Here is an 18,439-nt window from a genome sequence, read left to right as displayed (position 1 = left end):
AATAGTAGCTGAAAGCAATGACGTAATCAAAATCTACTAAATATTCATATTTTAGCATTTTTCACCGCACCAATATTGGATTGCTGAACGTAGACTAAATCCGTCAGTCTCCTAACCTATGCGCACGGCCGCTTCTCTGTGCCGGTTCGGAGACTGACAAAAATATAGCGCATAGAGTGTAGCAGTAGAATTTGTCCCTACGTCATGAAACGTCACTTCATGAATATGGATTTTTCAAGCATATAAGATCGATGCTGCGCTGGCTCAGTTTATTTTGTCTTTCGCTTAGATGTAAATTTCGAATGTAATTTCCCTAAAAAAATAACTTTTACTAATCTTTCTTGACTTTCAATGAAGCATGTAGAAACTTTGAGTAAGTGGGCACACCTGGACTCCACTTGGGCATATACAGTGCTCAATTTTACGTATATTTGATAAGGACAAATATCGTAACCGGGGATGGCACCATGCATGCATGCAATGCATGCATGCTATACACACATGCACATAAATGTGTATTGAAAACTGCAGGTGCTCCTGAAAATGTAAAACGAGTACGACATGAGCCTGATCGTCAAAATACTTCTCCACCGCCCTGCACATTAATGGCATCTGCAACCTGACATACCAGAGATGAATGGGTGAATACTGAGTCTGAGATTTGTGCCGTTTGTGGTAAGTTTACTCGGACAGAAGTCTGAACTGTCACAACTTCAACTGTAGTGTTAAGCGTTGTATGGTTGTACTGCTGGTTTGTTTAATACTGGCATCATAATATTAATCATGGCGTGTCCGTCCGTCCGTCCCTCTGTCCGCGCTTATCGCATGCGCTGTGGTTTCGCTAACGCGTGCTTTCGCGGTGCGTGTCGCGTCTGAGCTATCACGTAGTGCGCGGAGTATACCCACGGGCGTCATGGGCGTAGTGCGAGCATCGGAAAGCATTACAGTGTGGTTAATCGTGCAGGTGCATCTCATCGGATTCCAAAACGGCACACGTGCAGAGGCCTATTAGTAGTTTAAAAGGTCAGGGCAAGTAGGCCTATGGGTAACGGGTGTTGGGTAATGAGAGATAGTCACAAGAACCACCCAACCCGAGAACCGCGAAATCTAGTTATATATAAGGCGGAAATTATTCGGGTTTTGTTACTGCGTGCGTCAATAAAGTCCCAACTCACGCTTGTGTAAATTTACATTTAATATTAAGCGTGCGCCAGTAACGCATTGCATTTACACAACAACTAGCGTAAGCACTGCGCCCAACAGGATGCTAGCTATATGAGTCTTATTTTTCCGCCTAATGCTGGTTTCATACTTTTTGCCGCTCAGCGGCACGACGCTTCACCGTGCCATTTGTACTTGTCTGCCCGAGCGGCACACCACTGGCGGCAGTGGCATGACTCTGAATGGCACTCTTTCCGTGCAGCACCACTCCAACAATTGTATTTTGTTCTCATACGTCAGAGCAACACCGCTCTGAATTGATTTGGAACTCTTTGAAACCAGGTCACCAAACTCAAGGTGTAGGGTCTTAATAGTGTGCGCATTTTGGTGATTGCAACAAATTATCAAATCACAGGTACCGTGATTCGTTCCATTGCCCAGGGCGCTTAACAAAATCATTTAAAATCATTTTGGGTGGGTGCTGATTTTTTACATTTCTTAGGCTAAGAAGATGTAAATAAAGGCCCAAAAATATTCATCGTGGTGTGTCATATGTTTCAGATTTGCATGGGCAGAACTAATAATGTAATATTATCAGTTTGCTTGATGTAAAGTCACTACAAATTATGTAGGTGGGCGGTTAATGGAACAAATACGTGCATGCACGCCAACCTAATCCTTCAGCCGCAGAGGCGTACACATACATACAATGGTGGTCTGTTGGAGGTGGCACACTGAAAGTAGGCCCAACTGATGTTATAAACTATCAAACTTGAAGCAAGTAAAAAAAAATACTATGGTCAATCAGGGCCGTAGCAAGCGGGGCGGCCGGGGATGCCATGGCCGCCCCACTTTTTGAGAAATTTGTTATGTTTTTCTTTATATCTTTATTTCAATTTGGGCATATATTTGTATTTAGGCTGCCCCACAATTGTCATGGCCGCCCCACATTTTTCAACCTTGCTACGGCCCTGTGGTCAATGTTTATGAATTCTAAAAATAGGCCTAAATGTAAATAAACCAAGACTACTAAATGTTTTGTATTGTTTGTTTTTTCAGTACACAACATGACTGTATAGTGTTCAGCAACTTGAAGTTTCACAACTCAGATGACAATCAATTATCAGGTATGTACAAATTAAACAACAAAAAACATTGTGAGAGAAAGATATGATCACTTCCATATTGAATTTTGCACTGGAAGTCATGCATACAGGTCATAAGTTTTGTGTTATTTAGACCAAAATGTTTTGTGTTTATTAAGACAAAAATGTAAACCAAATAACCAATGTAGGCCGAGTATGCCCGCAGAGGGGGCAGAGTGCCCGGGCTTTTCCCCTGACAAAAATGGAAGAAAAAACTACCTTTCTGACAAAAATGAAAGAAAAAACTGCCCCTCTGACAAAAAAAATGAAAGAGAAAATCTGGAGGGCAAAGGAAAAGAAAAAGAAATGGTGCAAGGAGCTCCTTTCCACCAATATTCACCCTGATCATGGGCAAAAATAGTGTAAAATGCATGAATGGTGTTGTTACATGTGCAAAAACAACAACATTTTAACTGTTCAAATGAGGGGCCTTCATGAGGCCTCATCGTACCACTTCCGCATGAGGCCTAAAAAAGTGTTTGATCGGCGTAGCCCGACCGACCCCAAAAGAGTCCCGACCCTGACTTTTTTTTTTTTTTTTTTGCAAAATGAAAAATAAATGAATTAAATTTTTTTAAAGAAGAAAAGTTCAGCTAAATGGGTCATCTGGTTACGCCAATCAAGCAATTTTTTATGCCTATTTCAACAACTTTTGAAATTGGAATGTGTTACGATTTTGAAAGCCAACATGCTGTAATACCGTACATGATTGCATATCAATATTCTTTACTTTTATTGATTTAGCGTTCTTTTTTTTTGTTGTTATTTTGCAGATCAAGAAGATGGATTTCAACTATAACAAGTTTTGCCTACAGCAACAATAGATGAATGATTAGCAAGCAATGAGTGCTGGCATTTTGCTGAACTGAAAATATGAAAAAGACCAATTGTAACATTCACAATCATTGTTTAAGAGAGCGATTTTGTAACTCTTAATTCACATTCCTCCAGGAGTGAAATTCATACCGTAGTTTTCCTTACTGATGTTAACAGTAACAGTATCCTGCAGGGTTCATCAAAAATAAATGAAATAAAAGATTGGGTCAGATTTTTATCCAAGTCCACCTCATCTCAGTCATCTGAGTCAGAGCGATTCCATTTGTATCCAGGTCAGTCAGCCACTTCCGAATTCATTTGTGTCTGAGTCTAGACTCGAATCCAAGTCCAACAAGACTATGGCAGATTTCATGCTCATAATCGGAAGTTACAGATTTTATATTAAAGATTCCAAAAAATTGCCACCAATCCCATTGTAGATGTTCAGTCACAAAAACAGGTGTTATATTTCTTGTAACTCTACATCCATACATTGTGAATCGTAATGACTTAATCATAATGCATGTAGAGTCACAAGAATTAAAACACCTTGGCGCGTGTTGTTTTCTTATGAATAATGATTACTCTTCATGATTTTGTTGTTTATTATGTAGGGTGTCATTTTGGGTAATTTACTGCCGGGTACCCAGCGCATTTTTAGGCGGGTAACTGGTACCCAAAATTGCAAAAAAAGTAATTTATTTTTTCGGTTTTGTAGTGTCCCTGGACCTAGACCTAAATGCTAGGATCATTCATGGTTGACCTAAAAAAAAAATTTTTGCACGGTGTTTTGTGTTTTTAATATGAAAATTTATACTTTGTTTTCATGTCATACTCTATTAATGATATCAAAATGCATTGAATTTGAAAAATGCCCAAAACATTGTGCAAATTTTTTTGGGTCAACCATGAATGATCCCAGCATTTAGGTCTAGGTCCAGGGACACTGCAAAACCAAAAAAAATTAAATTTCGGTACCGGGCAGTGTAATCTCGGCGGGTACCCTTGAGCCCAAATCAAAAATGCCAGCCTTATTATTATGTCAATGCAACTATTGGGTTGATCTGTGTTTGTCATTACCCAGCTTTTTGGCTGTCCGTGCTTCTTGCCATGTGCATTCACTTTCTTCTGGACACAGATCATCTCCATGTACCGTATTTAATTTTAAAATAACTTTCATAATGTGTGATTTGATTGTATGAGCAGTAGTTGATTAAGAGCAGGGGCTGGTGGTTATTCTCTTTGTACCAGAGATGTAAGTTTTCGGAAATTTCCTGGGTTTGTTTTGGTTTGGTTCTTTTTCGTGGAATTTTCATGCCTTTCACAGGAGTTTTATCGTGGCTTACATCTCTGTCGTGTGTCTTTTCCCCCCACCAGTCCCAAGTACAGGGAAATAAAAAAAAAAAAAAGAATTAAAACACCTGTTTTTATCTTTTTCTAAGTTTTATGATTAAGAAATAAACAATAAAAAAGTGCACACTTCACAACCGGATCAAACTGCACCACTAATAATAACAAAGAAAAAGTAGCCTTTTATGCAAGAAATCATTAATGTTGTGACCAGATTGACTCTTCTCTTACAATATATCATCACTTCCCTGATCATACAAAGTGACAAAAACAACAACACTCCAACCCCTTCAGATGCTCCTTTTTGTCTGAATTCAGTTCCTAAAGTTATGTAATGGGACTACTCTGCACTGCACACCCCTACCAAGATTTTAGTTCAGTGCTCGCACCACAGAACCAGTCACACAATGAGTCTTGAATACATACTTATGAAGAGGCAGCTGTTACTATGAGCCCCAACTTAGTAACTCGGGCCATGACTTAGTAACTCGGGGCCCTGAGTTACTAAATCGGGCCCCGACTTAGTAACTCAGGGCAACGCTTTAGTAACTCGGGCCCGACTTAGTCACTCGGGGCCACAACTTAGTAACACCGGGCCTTGACTCAGTCACTCGGGGTCCGAGATAGTAAGTCAGGGCCCGAGTTACTATCTCAAACGCCGGGTTACTAAGTCGGGCCCCAAGTTACTTAGTAACTTGGGGCCCTGACTTAGTAACTTGGAGACCGAGTAAGTAACTTGGGGCCCGACTTAGTAACCCGGGGTCCGAGATAGTAACTCGGGGCCCCCACTTAGTAACTCGGGTCCGCGATACTAACTCAGGGCCCCGGCTTAGTAACCCAGGGTCGGAGATTTTTATTTTCTTTCATGTCACTTTGGGGGCTCCGTAGACATATGACCATCCATCAGGCACGTAAAAAGGATAGAAGACGGAACCTAAGCTACTAAGGGTGGAATTGCACCACCACCAACTTATGCAAGTTGACCACTAGTGCATAGTGTAGTGCTAGAAGTTCCATTTTAAACCCTTAAAACACATACCGTATCTTGTGCAATTGACATATTCAAGGTCTGTGACCCGATTGACAGCCTCATCCCCAAGTTGAGATTGTTATACCATCATAAACCTGAATTACCTGATACTACATCACATTAAAATGTATTTAACTTTACTGCGATATCGTTTGCAGTACGATGCAGTCTTGACACCGCACCGCATCATAAAGCAACGCATCGCAAATTTGCGGTGGTAGTATGAACGGACCTTCATGATAAGATCATGATGTACCGTACCATAAAAAGGTGTGACATAGGCCTAGCCCTAGCTGAGGCTAGCTCTAGTATTTAGACTTAGGCGCTCACTTTTTGGGTATTAGTTCAAGGGAAATGAAGAAATCCTTGTGACCAGATCCACAGTACCCACACATTAAAGGTCCGTTCATACCACCAACGCATAATTTGCGATGCGTTGCTTTGCGATGCCGATATATCAATTACTTTTTACCGCACCTCAACGCAACTCGTCACATTTCCAAGTTAAAATGTATTTAACTTCATTGCGATATCGCAATGCAGTAAGGTTCGTTCATACTACCACCGCATTTGCGATGGCGCGTTGCTTTGCGATGCCTATATATCGATTACTTTTGCCGCAACTCAACGCAACTCGTCGCATTTCCAAGTTAAAATGTATTTAACTTCATTGCGATATCGCAATGCAGTAAGGTTCGTTCATACTACCATCGCATTTGCGATGCATTGCTTTGCGATGCCTATATATCGATTACTTTTGCCGCAACTCAACGCAACTCGTCGGATTTCCAAGTTAAAATGTATTTAACTTCATTGCGATATCGCAATGCAGTATTTTGCAGTACGATGCAGTGCGACAACGCACCGCATCGCATTTGCGATGCGTTGCTTTGCGATGCCGATATATCGATTACTTTTTACCGCAACTCAACGCAACTCGTCGCACTCAAAGTTAAAATGTATTTAACTTCACTGCGATATCGCAATGCAGTATTTTGCAGTACGATGCAGTGCGACAACGCACCGCATCGCATTTGCGATGCGTTGCTTTGCGATGCCGATATATCGATTACTTTTTACCGCAACTCAACGCAACTCGCCGCGCACTCAAAGTTAAAATGTATTTAACTTCACTGCGATATCGCAATGCAGTTCTTGCAGTACGATGCAGTGCGACAACGCACCGCATCGCAAAGCAACGCATCGCAAATGCGGTGGTAGTATGAACGGACCTTTATTTTACGATGTAGTGCGGCAACGCACCGCATCGCAAAAGCAACGAATCGCCAGCGTGGTGCCGACGATCAACGATTGTGACACAAGTTTTACTTTCATATTAGGGCATACATGTACTACTACAAGAACTCCAAAAATCATTTGAATTTCAGTAGCCTTCGGTCGCAGGCCTAAATGTCAGGCCTAGCTGTGCAGTCGTACATATCATAGTTTTAACATTAAATCATGTATATAGGCCTAGGCCATACATGCCATATAGTAGTCACAGACACTATAGGGGCCTAGTATAATTTAAAAGAGTCCTGTACTCCTAGGCTATATTTTTCACCCATGTGTCAGTGATGTCAACGCATTGTGGAGGCTATTTTCACTTACACATCAGCAATCTATGTGGTGTCCTTACTCGTGTGCAGGTGTACACCAGCAATTTCATGGTACGCTAGCTATTTGAACTTGAAGCTGCGCCCAAATGCAATGAAATGCGCAGTCATGTCACTGACATCTAGTACTACTCACTGCCACATCACAGGTTGCTAAATCATGTAAATGGTAGAACTATGGACACCAATATGGCAATAATATTTTTGTTGAAAACAAGTCGGTCTGGACTAGGCCTGGCATTTTCGGGTAATTTTGTACCGGGTACCCGCCGCAATTTTCGGGCGGGTAACCGGGTACCTGAAAAAAAAAAAAAAAAAGTTTTTATTTTTTCGGTTTTGTAGTGTCTCTGGACCTAAATGCCAGGATCATTCATGGTTGACCTAAAAAAAAAAAAAAAAAAAATTTCAAGATATTTTGTTATTTTTAATATGAAAATTGATAATTTGTATTCATGTCATAGTCTATTAATGATTTCAAAATGTATTGAATTTGAATGCATTTTGAAATCATTAATAGACTATGACATGAATACAAATTATCAATTTTCATATTAAAAATAACAAAATATCTTGAATTTTTTTTTTTTTTTTTTTTTTTTAGGTCAACCATGAATGATCCTAGCATTTAGGTCTAGGTCCAGGGACACTACAAAACAGAAAAAAAAAAAAAAAAAAAAAAAAAAAAAAAAAATTTTTTTTTTTTTTTTTTTAATTCAGGTACCCGGGGAGGGTATTTCCTACCCGGGTAATGTAATCTCGGGCGGGTACCCGTTTACCCGACCGAAAATGCCAGCCAAACACATATTAAACATCCGAGATGACATCATATTCATAGGCCCTAATCCTTTCCCTTTTAAAGTAATTTATTATAAGCTGAAGCCTATACTCAGTTTTGTGAGTAAAGATTTTTACACACTGCACTGCGGCCTCGGCCATGTCGGCATGATCAGTCTCAGCAGTCAGTATTCTCAGGGCCAGGCATCAGAAACCCGATAATATTGCATGCTTGTGCATAAGCTTTCTTGCAGATCAGGCATGCATACAATGCATAACTATGCAGGTCGTTTGACAAAGATATTTCTCGGATAATCATCCATAATTAATACCTGACTAAGTTGACGGTAGATGAAAACTTGCATTCGGCCTACATGCCCGGGCCTACAATCCTACATGATCATGTCTGTGTCTGAAAACACAAGCCCTTACCCGGCCGGTTCTGCACCGGGGTTCTGCATGCCCTTACCAAAATTTAAGCCATATTTAAGCAATATACCTAGCAATATAAGAAGGCTTCAAAGCCTTAAAATCCATATGCCTTATAAGCAATATTTAAGGCATATTTTTAAGGCATACCTTAGGCATACCTTAGGCATACCTTAGGCATATATTAAGGCTTCGTTTCTGATATTTAGGCATATATTGCTTACACAAAAAGCAATATATTGCTTACACAAATAAGCAATATATTGCTTATGATAACTGTATATTGCTTATATTTTACTGTATGCCTTATAAGCAATAATTAAGGCATACTTTTACAGCATACCTTAAGCATACCTTAGGCATACCTAAGGCATACTCAAGCAATATTTTTAGGCTTCGTGTAAGCAATATTTACTGTAAGCAATATTTGTCAAAACTATTGTTAAAGGTTACCGAAGGCAGTATGCACAATGAAACTGCATGTAATGCACGGACTGTACTGTATTGATTGGCTTGAAGGAATGTTCCTCAGCAGCAGAATGATCAATGTGTTCCAAAACATACTTAAATTTATAGTGTCCTACCTTATTTTTCTTGAATATAGCATCAAATTAAGACAATATACTTTCTACATCGATCTGCATCAATGACAAATGACAACTAGGCCCTAAAGATTGGAATATATGAAACAGTGGAGCATGAGCCCGTCACGCAGGATTTTTTTGGGGCGGGTGCTGATTTTGAAAAAGTGGACTTTTTTTCCAAAGGGGGCGATTTTGTAAAAGTGGACTCTTCCCCAAAATTTGGACCTTTTGACCAAAAAACGTAAAAAACCTCGCTACCTTCGCAAATTTTTAAATTTGGGGACTTTTTGTATACTTTTGCAAATTTGGGGAGGTGCGATCACCCCCCGCACCCCCCCCCCCCTGCGTAATGTTTAGTTAAAGTTGAAATATATTTGGTATAAAAGCCACATGTAAAATACAAAAGTTACATATATTGTTATACAGGCCTCAAAATAAGCCAGAATTTTAAATCTTAAATGTTTGAGGGCCCTCACAAATTTTTGGGCCATTGATTTTAACCTATGTGACCCCACAAAAAAGTGAGTAACTGTAGGAGCCTAAGGAAAATAAAGAAACAAATAACCCATATGTTAACATTCAAATGAATAGATCATTTAACAAGAAGGAGTAATTAAGTAATTAGGAATTAATTAATATACATAAAGAAGTACTAGAAAGAATAGAAAGAGAGAAGCCCAAAGGAAAAAGAAATAGGGCAAGCAACCTTTTTAGATGATGCTGTTTTGTTTTTGTTTTTTTCCAAAAAAGTTTTTATTTTATTTTGAATTGATTTGTTTTTAAACATTGTCATTAGTATCAGTCCCGGTTAATCAGTCTTTTTTCATTTCCTTTATATCTCCAATTTTATCAAAATCAAAAGTGATTTAATATGCAAAAGTCATGCAGTGCTGTTATAAACCCGCCACAGTGACAGAACCTCATTAATATTCATGACCTGCTGTATTATAGTGGTGTATTGTGCTATCCCGGAAGTATCAAAATACACAATATCGGCCGATTTTATGTGAAAAAACAGAGTTATTACACCTACTTTGACATCATAACTATCTTATATTATTAAAGATCTAAGTAAATAACAATGTTTTTGGCCTTGAATTTACTTCAATTCTCCCGAAATGTGAATTTAGAATGCAATATAGTCGGGCGATGTGTTGGTGTTGCATGACTGTTGAATTCTGCAGTAAGCTCAAGTCCGTAAGTGATAAAAATTGCCACAAATTTTGCGGGCCCTTTGGGCCCGCCGGATGTATCTTTTGCGGGCCCTCGCTGATTTTCGGGGCCCGAGGGCCCGCCTTATTTCGAGGCCTGTTGTTATATGGTTTCAAAGATAAAATATAAAATGTTACGTTAAAATATAATTTAATTTGGTATGAAAGCTGAGTATGTGCATGTTAAACTAAAAACATGATAGAAGATAATAAAAAAGCTTTGCTCAAAGCGTCAAATCGCAAGTTGTTATTTTCTACACTATTAAATAAAATAATGTCAATACCTAACACACATGGCACAAAAGAAACTGATTAAAACAGGAAGCAACTTTCCTCAGTTGTCCAAATTTAACATGATCTGCATTTCATAGTACATGGACATTTAACCAATATAATTTAACATAAAGACACTATAGACATTAAGTTATGATGTACTGAATATGCCCCAATATACTCCTCCCTCACTTGTACTTGGTCATTCCATGTTTCAAGAAATGCATGCATGCCTATAGCTTTCACAGCACCCGAATACCAAATCAATCATGTATATTTTTAAGCTTACCTATACTGTCCATGCTAATAACACTTGCACACTTCCAAGCAGTAATAATTACTGTATATATAGCTATATGGATCACATATACATTGATTGTCAAATAACATCACAATGTTAATGAAATGAAGGCATTTCATAGCTGAAAACATCAAAAAAAAACAAGAAGCTACATCATCTCTGCAGTCCTCACAATTCAAAATGACAGTTGGAAATATATTCCCATAATGCACCATTTGACACTGAGGTCATATTGCTAAATATTTTATATTGCTAATTTTATATTGCTTACTACTAGTTGTTAACAATATATTGCTTGAAATGTTTATATTGTTTGTTTAGTTTTATACTGCTAAATGGATATTGATTCAGTTAACAATATATTGCCTAAAATATTTATATTGCTAGCTAGTTGATTTAATATAAGCAATATGCTTCAACACTGCTTGTGGTATTGCTAAAATAAAGCATATTTTGTTTATTGCTTGTGATATTGCTTAAATATTGCTTAATAAGGCTTCAACATTGGTAAGGGTGCCCTTTTACTGATGATGAAGCTATTCTGAACAAATAAATGTAGTGATTTCTCCAAAATAATCATGAAATACATGATTAAATGGTTAAATTACGATCACCAACGACACAGTTTATGTAAACAACTTCACGTGTGTGATGACACGATCCCGGCACAATAAACCTGTACCAGTACCGCTGATATTTATGACAAAAGCGCACGCTCAAATGGCAGGAATCCTGCCAGAAAGTGCTACACTTTTTAACACACACAGTCAGTCGTGAGCACGCTCAAACGCTGCTCTGTGTGAAAGTAAATATGCATAACAACCAGTGCGCGTAATGCTCCGTGGCCAATTATGCATACTAATTAGCTCATGACATTCCCCTGTTTGAAGAGCTCTCATTTCTTTGTTTTAACACGAAAAATTACGAAACTTTCAAATTATCATCCCAACCCAATGAACTTGCACGTTGCAAAAAAAAAAGTAGATCCAAGTTTATTTGGATGAATAAATAGCGTGTGTTTTGAACTAGCACATTTCAATACAAAAGTCGGAAAAAACATAGTATTAAATTCCATTTTTCTGCGGTAATTGAAATAACACATTCGAATAATTCAAAAATATGACCGATACAAAGGTTTTGAATACAAATACCTCGAAAAATCCGTACGAATTGGCGTAAATCGACCAGGAGGTAGACACTTTTTGGGAAGGTAAAATGAGGTTCGAGAACAATCAGCCCATGACATTTCCCTGTTTGAAGAGCTCTAATTTCTTTATTTTAACACGAAAATTTATCATTCTCTCAAATTGCCATTACAAACTGGTGAACTTGCATCTCACAGAAAAAGAAAGAAATCAAAGATTATTTAGATGAAAAATAAACGTGTGTTTTGAACTAAACAATTTCAATAGAAAGTTGGGAAAAAAAGCACCATACTTAAACTTAATTTTGTATTTGTAATTAAAATAACACAATCGTAAAAATCACAAATATGAAAGATAAAACGGTTTTGTACACAAATGCCACGAAAATGTTGTACAAATTGACGTAAATCACACGGGAGGTAGACAGTTATCGGCGAAGATGAAATGAGCTTTGAAAATATTCAGGTTTTTTAAAACTTTTTGTTTACTTATTTATGCTGTGGCGAACTTAAACGCGTATCACACTGTACACCACTTGCATAGCGCGAGCGTCAGGCAAAGTTAACCGCGCGCCGGCGCGGTATTTGTGTTAGGGCGCGTACAACCCGAATGTTGATTGATAGGTGACGCAAAAAATACCACGAGAAAGGCCTACAATTCGGTAAAATTTGCATTTTTCCATCATTTTTGAAGAACAATTTAGACACTTAATCTAAATAACACATATCTATAAATATACCAAACGAAGCGGAATTATGTGAAATACGTGAAAATAAAGTCAAAAAAGTTCATGATTAGGTAAATCGGAGGGGAGGTAGACGAATGTCGCCTGAGGTTTTCAATTTGGAAAAATTGAACAAAAAGTTAGTGTCATTTAAATGATCAAAAACAACAAAAATAAAGCAAACTTGGTCTCGTTTTTTCTCACACAATTAAATGTACATGCCTCCTTAGCAATTTGGAAGCAATTTTGAAATGTTTTTCAGAAAACAGATGACAGTATATACTTTATCTTTCAGGTCAGCCAGTGCTGAGCGTATTTTTGTCTAAATTATTGTACACGGATTGCGAGCGAGAAACCATGAGATTCTTCGAGATCCTCATTTCACAACTAGCCGATTCAGCTCATTAGCGACCGTGCTCACGACTGACTGCACAAGTTTTGTCAGGCCCTATTCGCGGCCGAACAGGATTATGGGTAAAAACGAACAGGATTGTGGGTAAAGTAGGACGCCGCCGCGATAGGGCCTGACGGAGATAGGCTATGCTGAACGATTCAGTCCTCACCATCAGCACAACCCGATGACCGTGCGTAGATGTTGATAGGACTGGAGGATTCAGTCTAGCCTAGGCCTAGCATGCCTACATGACCTAGGCTAGCATGCCTACATGGCCTAGTTTTAAAAAAAGGTTTAGGGACTTTAGGGCTACGCCCACCTACCCACCATTTTGAAAACAAGTGTATAGGGTATATTGCTGATCCATTAATTATCCTTTTCTGGTGCTTGAAAAGGGGCAAATCGATCGCTAATTTGCTCCCTTTTCTATCCCACAATGCACCAGAAAAGGATAATTAATGGATCAGCAATATACCCTATGCATGCATGCATGATGATGATGCTAGCCTAGGCCTGGCATGCCTACATGGTCTAGTCTAGCAAGTAGCATGCTAAGCTTAACTATACTTCAGCTGACTTACCTTCAAATTCAATCATGAACTGCGTCAATTTGGTTTTCTGAAATAACTTGAAAAGTCTCACTCAGTATCCTTTACAGTTTACATGGAAAGGAGCCTTTTAAATCATATAATACATGAATTTGACAAAAATTACACAGCTCGAAATACAGCAGCGTGACGAAAAATTTATTATGATGAAGGACGGATTTCATGAAATTGGATTTCCTGTCTGCGCATGCGCAAAATTGTAAAGCTTAATTTATACTTCATCGCTGAACAATGAGTCCGAACTCGAGTCCTTTTTTCAAGGACTCGGACTCGGACTCGGAAGCTAAGGACTTGGGACTCGGACCCCAAGGACTCGGGGACTCGGCTTCGAGTCCTCCTCGAGTCCGGCAAAAAAGGGTCTTTTTAGGTCTTTTATTTTCGTTCAGTGTAAACTTCTTCTTATGCTTGATCAATGATCACATCATGTGATTAATCTAACTAAGTAGTTTTAGGCCTACATGCAAATAAATTCAGTTTGTAGGCCTAAATAAAAGTATAAGGGCCTAGGCCTACAACCAAAAAGCAAGATTGCTTTCAGTTAGGCCTATATTTTTAATTGGTTAAGGGGGTACTACACCCCTGCCCAATTCTGTGCCTATTTTTGCATTTTTCTCCAAAATTATAGCGCATTGGTGACAAGTAAGATATGTATATTAGGCCTATTATAGGGGCAAGGACTACACCGGTAGGCCCTACTGCACTGGAAATTTTATATCAGCACAGACAGCAGTTGTGGAGTTAGTCAAAAACGAGGGAAACCAATATTTGATCAATAAATCAATAACTAGGCCTACTTGCCTTGAGTTGCTGAATTTTCAATGCAGTAGTTGTAGTCCTTGCCCCTACCCTAATATAGGCCCTAAATATCTTACTTGTCACCAATGCGCTATAATTTTGGAGAAAAATGCAAAAATAGGCCTAGGCTCAAAATTGGCCAGGGGTGTGGTAGTGGTACCCCCTTAAATCATGGAAATAGTAGATAAGATATTTACTATTTCCATGTAATAAACAGGTTTTTAATTTGTCAAAACCAGTGAAGAAACTTACTATTTCTTGCTGACAGTTTCGTCAGTGCACCACTGACTTTATCGAAGCTTGTTGATGTTGTGATCCAACAGCTGATGACTGGCGGGAAGTAACTGTTACGTCACTTCCGGTAGTGATCTTAGTCCTACTCGCAGTCTCCAAAAGAGGATCGTAAACATGACTCAGATTGTAGACCCCCTCGTCTCTGTTCATTACTACTCGCCCCTCCTCCTGAACTATTTCCATGGTTAAATGGATTCTAATCATATTCGTTTGTTTTGACATGACTGCTTTGTTAGACGCAAGTCTAGATTGTATCATGAATAACTATAGGCCTATAATAGGGCCTACTCTGGGGCACTCAAGTTAAATTTTGGTAGGCCTACCGGTAGGGGTGTGCAGCGCCGAACTTTGGGAACTATAAGAACTGATTTGGGGGCTTGATGAACAGAAATTTCAACATTTTTGTGGAGGTCTGTGAACTAAAATTGGGCCAAATTATAGGCTTTGGTGCTAACAAATTCAAAATGTTTCTAAATTTGAGCTAAATTTGAGTGTTTGGCTCAACAAACTGGAGCATGATGTAAATGTGTTAAGGAACTGCCGGAGAGCCTGAAAAAGGACCCCTGACCGCCGGACATAGGCCTACCCGTACCACCTTTACATGTGAGTGACCCCCCGTCCCCGTTGATAAAGTATTGGTGAAAACCTCGGGGCTTGAATTTGATACATAAGGACTCGGACTCGAACATTGAGGACTCGGACTCGGACATCAGAAATTGGCAGGACTCGGACTCGGACTTGGACTCGGACACCAAGGACTCGGACTCGGATGACGAGGACTCGACTACAACACTGAAAAACCAATTGCTGCCGCTCGGCGATCGAGTATGAATTCAACTTAATATTTACGATTGCTGAGTGAGTGCCGAGCGATTGAAGGCGATGTATGGCAATCGCTCTCTTTGCGATGCATCGCCCCGGTACATACTTTTGCATACGCCTATTATTAAGCTGAATTTTATACTTCATCACTGAGCGACAAGCGATTGGTAATTGACCAATAGGCCTATATACATGCGCGTTTTTTTATGGGGGGGGGGGGGGCTTTTGGGACACCCCCCGGGTAACTAAAAGCAGGAGTCAGCAAAAAAGAAGGGACGACGGAAGAAGAAGGGGCGGCAAGAAGAATTATTAAAGAAAAGGGGCGTCAAGAAGAATTATTAATGAAAGAGGGCAGAAAATTTAAAAATGTTTAGGCCTACAAAAGATGCAAAGAATGAAAATATACCTTTATGGTTGCCAGCAGGGCCACCGCTCGAGGGGCGAGGGTTATGGGGGTGGTAGGGGGTAGGCCTAACACCAATATAAAAAAAATGTTGAGAGAACACTTTTGATCCTCATAGGCCTACCAGCAAAGTTTGTTTGTAAGAAGACTGGTGACATGTTTGATGACCACCAAGCTTAACGCCCGGGCTACACTGTAAAAAAACAGCAACCAAGAAGCGCCGCTTATTCAGGAAGCTAAAAAAAGAACAACACCAAGGATAAGTTTAGGAACCGATCGTAATGTACGGTAGGGGGAATTTTGGAAAAAATATCGCCAAAAAAAATCTCTCCCTCTTGTTTGCTCCTGGTTCAACGAAAAAAATCGTATAGGCCCTATAATAATTTAAAAAAAAACATTAACTGTGTATTATCTTCAGTAGATAGCACACTTGCCCCACGAATCTGTATAATATCTTCTGCATCTAGCCCACCCCCACCCGCCCCTCAGTAGACAGCACACATATCACATGGCTTTACATTTGTTGTGTGTTATCTTCAGTAGATAGCGTGTACCGTACCTGCCCCTGTGGCTTTACGTTTGATGTGTGTTATCTTCAGTAGATAGCACACCTGCCCCATTGCTTGACATTTACTGTGTGCTATCTTCAGTAGATAGCACGCCTGCCCCAATGGCTTTACGTTTGATGTGTGTTATCTTCAGTAGATAACACACCTGCCCTATGGTTTTTACGTTTGATGTGTGTTATCTTCAGTAGATATCACACCTGCCCTATGGCTTTACGTTTGATGTGTGTTATCTTCAGTAGATATCACACCTGCCCCAATGGCTTTACGTTTGATGTGTGTTATCTTCAGTAGATATCACACCTGCCCCAATGGCTTTACGTTTGATGTGTGTTATCTTCAGTAGATAGCACACCTGCCCTATGGCTTTACGTTTGATGTGTGTTATCTTCAGTAGATATCACACCTGCCCCAATGGCTTTACGTTTGATGTGTGTTATCTTCAGTAGATAGCACGCCTGCCCCAATGGCTTTACGTTTGATGTGTGTTATCTTCAGTAGATAACACACCTGCCCCAATGGCTTTACGTTTGATGTGTGTTATCTTCAGTAGATATCACACCTGCCCTATGGCTTTACGTTTGATGTGTGTTATCTTCAGTAGATATCACACCTGCCCTATGGCTTTACGTTTGATGTGTGTTATCTTCAGTAGATATCACACCTGCCCCAATGGCTTTACGTTTGATGTGTGTTATCTTCAGTAGATATCACACCTGCCCTATGGCTTTACGTTTGATGTGTGTTATCTTCAGTAGATATCACACCTGCCCTATGGCTTTACGTTTGATGTGGGTTATCTTCAGTAGATATCACACCTGCCCCAATGGCTTTACGTTTGATGTGTGTTATCTTCAGTAGATATCACACCTGCCCTATGGCTTTACGTTTGATGTGTGTTATCTTCAGTAGATAGCACACCTGCCCTATGGCTTTACGTTTGATGTGTGTTATCTTCAGTAGATAACACACCTGCCCTATGGCTTTACGTTTGATGTGTGTTATCTTCAGTAGATATCACACCTGCCCTATGGCTTTACGTTTGATGTGTGTTATCTTCAGTAGATATCACACCTGCCCTATGGCTTTACGTTTGATGTGTGTTATCTTCAGTAGATATCACACCTGCCCTATGGCTTTACGTTTGATGTGTGTTATCTTCAGTAGATATCACACCTGCCCCAATGGTTTTACGTTTGATGTGTGTTATCATCAGTAGATATCACACCTGCCCTATGGCTTTACGTTTGATGTGTGTTATCTTCAGTAGATAGCACACCTGCCCTATGGCTTTACGTTTGATGTGTGTTATCTTCAGTAGATAACACACCTGCCCTATGGCTTTACGTTTGATGTGTGTTATCTTCAGTAGATATCACACCTGCCCTATGGCTTTACGTTTGATGTGTGTTATCTTCAGTAGATATCACACCTGCCCTATGGCTTTACGTTTGATGTGTGTTATCTTCAGTAGATATCACACCTGCCCCAATGGCTTTACGTTTGATGTGTGTTATCTTCAGTAGATAGCACGCCTGCCCCAATGGCTTTACGTTTGATGTGTGTTATCTTCAGTAGATAACACACCTGCCCCAGTGGCTTTACGTTTGATGTGTGTTATCTTCAGTAGATATCACACCTGCCCTATGGCTTTACGTTTGATGTGTGTTATCTTCAGTAGATATCACACCTGCCCAATGGCTTTACGTTTGATGTGTGTTATCTTCAGTAGATAGCACACCTGCCCTATGGCTTTACGTTTGATGTATGTTATCTTCAGTAGATATCACACCTGCCCCAATGGCTTTACGTTTGATGTGTGTTATCTTCAGTAGATAGCACACCTGCCCTATGGCTTTACGTTTGATGTGTGTTATCTTCAGTAGATATCACACCTGTCCTATGGCTTTACGTTTGATGTGTGTTATCTTCAGTAGATAGCACACCTGCCCTATGGCTTTACGTTTGATGTGTGTTATCTTCAGTAGATATCACACC

At 39.5% G+C, this 18,439-nt stretch overlaps 1 long non-coding RNA gene across 1 annotated transcript; it reads left to right on the top strand.

Annotated features, from left to right (window-relative positions):
- The first annotated feature begins 255 nt into the window (after window positions 1–255).
- Window positions 256–3,570, top strand: LOC140143695 (uncharacterized). Its single transcript, XR_011857786.1, has 3 exons — window positions 256–675; window positions 2,221–2,288; window positions 3,080–3,570. It is a non-coding gene; the product is annotated as an uncharacterized lncRNA (long non-coding RNA).
- The last annotated feature ends 14,869 nt before the right edge of the window (window positions 3,571–18,439 follow it).

This window comes from Amphiura filiformis, unplaced genomic scaffold (assembly GCF_039555335.1).
Source record: "Amphiura filiformis unplaced genomic scaffold, Afil_fr2py scaffold_25, whole genome shotgun sequence".
Taxonomy (NCBI): domain Eukaryota; kingdom Metazoa; phylum Echinodermata; class Ophiuroidea; order Amphilepidida; family Amphiuridae; genus Amphiura; species Amphiura filiformis.
This window is presented reverse-complemented; position numbering and strand designations above follow the sequence as displayed.